The sequence below is a fragment of the Zingiber officinale genome, chromosome 9B, assembly GCF_018446385.1.
Source record: "Zingiber officinale cultivar Zhangliang chromosome 9B, Zo_v1.1, whole genome shotgun sequence".
Classification (NCBI taxonomy): Eukaryota; Viridiplantae; Streptophyta; class Magnoliopsida; order Zingiberales; family Zingiberaceae; genus Zingiber; species Zingiber officinale.
Window position 1 is genome coordinate 116,083,043 of NC_056003.1, and position 4,920 is coordinate 116,087,962.

Below are 4,920 nucleotides of genomic sequence, written 5' to 3' on the forward strand. Positions count from 1 at the left end.
ACCAAGAAATTGAGGGAAACAATATTTTTAGATCGTAATGAGAATTTATATGCATAAATATAAATATAAATGGAGGTTATTAGTATGTATTTTTACATATAAACAAATTAATTATGTGCATGAGCATTATAAACAAGTAATTCGTAAGTTATAATGACTTTTTTTTTTATTATTGTCAATGGAAATCAAGCTTAGGAATTAATTTTTAATTGTTTTTAAAATAAATGTGACAATCAAATGGGCTGTTGACACGTCAGCCTAGGAAGGAGTGGTGAAGGCCACGTTGGAGAGTGTTGTTTGGGAAAATGGACGGCTGATATGAGACATACATAATTACGTGGGGGAGTTTGAGTTGTGCACGACGCCCACTCATTTATCAATCATGTCTAACCACCAACGACTCGATCTAATCCCATTTGAATCGGGTCATATTCAAGATAGCTTGAGTCATGTCAATCAAGTCTATTCTAACCTTGGGGATTAGGCTATCATGTCATATCAAGTCTATTCTACGCTATGGGGATTAGGCGGTCAGATCTCGAAGTTTATCAATCGCATCGGTCCGATCGGTCTAAATCAAAGGCTGTGATCTTTGTCCCGATAAAATAGGGACCTGATTGATGGCATAGAGTATGCATCTCAAGCGATCCAATATCATTCATAATAAAATATAAATAAATAAATCATAAAAATGAAAGCCGGTAGGCTATAGCTGCTGAAGAAGCATACAAGGTTTAATTTGTACCTTGAGCAAACGGTTGTTGCCGACCTTGGTTACACTTGTGGCCCAAACACATTACTCGTGCTCTATCATGTGCTTAGTGTGGCAGCAAAACTCCCCTCCACAGTGGAGTTATAATTCTTTTTAAAAGATTTACCAGGGAATTATTTTGACAGTCTCTTCCAATCTTGGGAGGGTTCAAGAAGAGGTTGGTAGGGGAAATTGATCGTGATGCACTAGTATCGTATCATGAAGTTGGAGTGGTAGAATCATTCTATGGGAGGTTTTTTTCCTTGTGCAATTATTCATTTATTTTCAGGGTTGGTCTGAACGGATGTTGAATGGTTAGAATGAGTGGTTCAACATAGGAATATCTTTGTTGGTATAATCGTCCTCAGATCAAGGTTAATCAGTTTGACTAAATTCGAGTTGGCTCGAGTTTAAGTTTTGATCTTTGACAATATATGAATAAGAAGTCAAGTCAAGGAATGACCAAATACTTATTCAATGAAGTCCTAACTGGAGGTTAGACAATGGGAAATTCTAACTGAAGGTTAAGCAATGGAACGTCTAAGAGAGAGGTTAGGCAACAGAATATCCAAGGTCAAAGAGGATCACACATTGATTATGGGAAATCCTACCTACAATTAGGTAAGGGAAAATCCCAACTGAAGTTAGGCAGTATGTAAATCTGCAAAGTGACTAGTCTTAACTGAGGTTTGATAAAGGAAAAACCAAGTTGAACAAGGGAGATCGCATGTTAGCAAAGGAAAGCTCTAATTGCGGTTAGGAAAGGGAAAGCACTGACTGAGGTTAAGCGGGGTAGAAGTCTACCAAGTGAATAGTTTTAACTGGAGGTTAGGCAAGAGAAAAACTCAAGTGGGTCAAGGAGGACCGTACTTGGTAATCGGAAATCTAATGGGAAGTTGGCTAAGAGAAATTCCAAATGGGTCAAAGGTTCACTGAACACTTAGTGACTGAAAGTCGAACGAGAGTTGTCAAGGGAAAGTCCAAGTGGATTATAGAGGACTGAACACTTAGTGAAGAAGTCCTAACATGCCACGGTTGTTGGTACAGGGAACATCAGACGATTAAAATTGTGTTTTGATAATGGCAAATGGTTCAAATTTAAGTCGTCTTGTTGTTTAACAAGTGCGACCGAGCTTGTAGGAAAGTCCTAAGTTGTCTTTAGCCAAAAGTCCTAGTGAATTTTAAACAAGTGAAAAATCCTAATTGCGATTAAGTAACGAAGTCCTAGTCCGGGAGACTGGCAAAGTCTTGGCGGGTCTAGTACGTTGGGCAAAATCGTAGAGTCGAGGACTCTAGATGAAAATCTTGGGGTCGCTGACGGCAGGTGGAAGACTGGATGGGTCATGGATTGGACCTTCAACATGAAGTTTTGAAGTTTCAAACGCTAAGCAAAAGTTTAGATGGTCTAGAGGACTAGTCTGGTAAAAGGTAATTTCTTCTGAGAGGAGTAGATCAGGATGCGTTCCCCGTTGAGGGAACAGTAGGCGTCGGTTCCACCTAGGGTTTTCGTAAAATTTGAAAGTCAGAATCGGACAGTCCAGAGACTGTCAAACATTTCATTAATCATATTTTATTGTGCTAACTTTGTTTTATAGGGTATATTTTGTATTTGGGCTAATATGTCTTGCAAGAAGTGGAAAGCACAAAAGAGTCACTGATGAATAGTGGTTAAAGGCACCTTCGAAGGGATAAAATTCGTAGAAAGCCGAAGTTATCGTCTCTGACGCTGAGGGGATAAGTGTCCCATCTGGAGGCGCCTTCAAGGGGGTTGAAGGTGTTGGTGCAGTTAGCACTAACGGTCTAACTCAGATTTTGATGATTGACAAAGTAGGTTAAGTTAGTTTCGTTGTGATATAACACTTTGACTAAGTGTGCAGGAGAAGCCCAACTAGGTCGACGGGCAGACCGGATTGCTAGCACGAAGCTCAGCTAGGTCAACGGGTCGACCGGATAGCTGGCACGAAGCCCAGCTAGGTCTACGGGACTGGATAGCAGGCACAAAGTTTAAATAGGTCGACAGGCTAATCGGATGTCTAGCACGAAGTCCAGCTAGGTCGACAGGCTAACCGGGTAGCTGGCACGAAGTCCAGACGGGTCGACAAGCTGACCGGACATCTGGCAAGTAAGTTAGGTAGTCACTGGAGGGGAGTGACTTGGTGAGGGCGCGTTCCCAGTTAGGGAACTTAGGCGTCGATCCAACTTAGAACCATTTCGGGAATCTAAGTTGAAATCGTAACTAGATTTCGATCTCGGTGAGACAGAATCTAATTATTACTTTGTTTTACTATATTTGTGCTAACTTTTGTTTTGCATGGTAGTTTAATCTTTATTTTACCGCGGACTAACATTTTCTTGCAGGAAAAGGAATTTCTGGAAAATATTGGTCTGGGTGCTCGGAAGGGATCCAGGCACCCGGAGTTGATCTGGGCGCCCGGAACTGGTCTGAGCGCCTGGAAGGCAAAAACTTATCTCGTCGTAATATGGAGCGCGCTGACTGGCCGAGCCTACATCACGGTCCGGGCGCCCAGAAGGGATCCGGGTGCCCAGAGCTCTCCTATAAAAGGAGGCTACCTTCAGAGCTGAGTATAACAAGTACTTTCTACAACTGCTATGTTACGCTCTGCTCCTACGATGTTGCGAAGCCTCTCTGACAACCTGCAGCTCAGGTTCTTTTTATTGTTGTCGGTATTTTCTTTTTAATAGTTCCTGTACTTACTATTGTAATCCTATTTGTGAACTATTAGTAATTGCCGAACGAAAGCATTCAACGAGTGCGAGTCTTGGAGTAGGAGTCGATGAACACTCCAAACCAAGTAAAATTGGTTCGTGTTAGCGTTGTGATTTTTATTTTTCCGCTACATACTCGCTTCGAATTTTCGATCGCTATTCACCCCCCCTCCCCCATTTCTAGCGACTTCTACGATCGAACAAGTGGTATCAGAGCGGGTACCGCTCTGAATTGGTGCAACCACCAATTGAGAAAGGGGGGGTTCTTTTTAAAAGAAAAATAGATATTGTTTGTGTTTAAAAAATATCCTTACATCTTTCATTCTTTTTCCTCCAAAATTATTTTTCAAAAATTCATTATCATTCTTTCACCGCTGGTTAATATTAGTAAAATATCGCATTTATCAAAATTTGAAATAATACTTTTTATTAATATTTTATTATCATTTTATTATTTCTTTTGAAATTAGTGAAATACTATATTTCTTTTCTCCAGCACTGCTAATCCAAGACCAAGTCTTGACACCTCTTTTTAGTTTTCTATCTTCAGTGCTTAATGGCTCAAGTCGAAGGATGAGACATTCACGAACCACCTCCATATGAGATGTACAAAAAACATGAATTCAATCTGTGGAGGATGCAGATGGAAACTTTTATCCTCATGAACAACTTCGATGGTGACATGGCACTGAGAAGATCAACACAAAACTCGGAAGCAAACCAAAAGGTAATAAAGTTAGTTTCAGATTTATTACCTAACAAAGTTACTTGCAGGATAGGAAAGGTCAATGATGCCCACGAGTTTTGGACTTGCATGACCAAGCTTCACGAGGAGCCATTGGAGTTAGACAATCAAGTCAAAATCGAATCTGGACTCGAGTCAGATCCAACGGAGAAGCCTACTGAATTAGGGGTTGCGCTCAAGGTTAGTAATATTTACCAAAATACCCCTGCTAGTAGTAGTTTAAAAAATATACATGTTAATTTGGATATTTCTGAAAATAATATATTTGACAATACATGCAAAAATATTCCTAGGATATTATCTGATAAAACGAATCTAATTAATTTAGAAAATTCAAAAAATATGAAAATAATTAATAACCCTAAAATTTCAAATGATAACCAAATCAATTTGAATGACTATCTAGATTTTGATCAAGTCAAATAAGACTTTGATCAAATTGACATCAACCGTGACTTGGTCAAATAAAACATTGACCAAATCAATTTAGGCACATTAATTAATTTAGAAATAATTAATTCAAACATTAAAATAAAGTTCAATTCAAAAAATAATAAAATAGATTTAGATGGAATCAATAAATACTTTAATAAATTATTTAATAATCTTGACAATATCAATCTAAAAAATTCTATCCAAAGCCAAGAAAATTTTAAAGATAAGACTAATCTAATAAATTTAACTAATAATATGAACT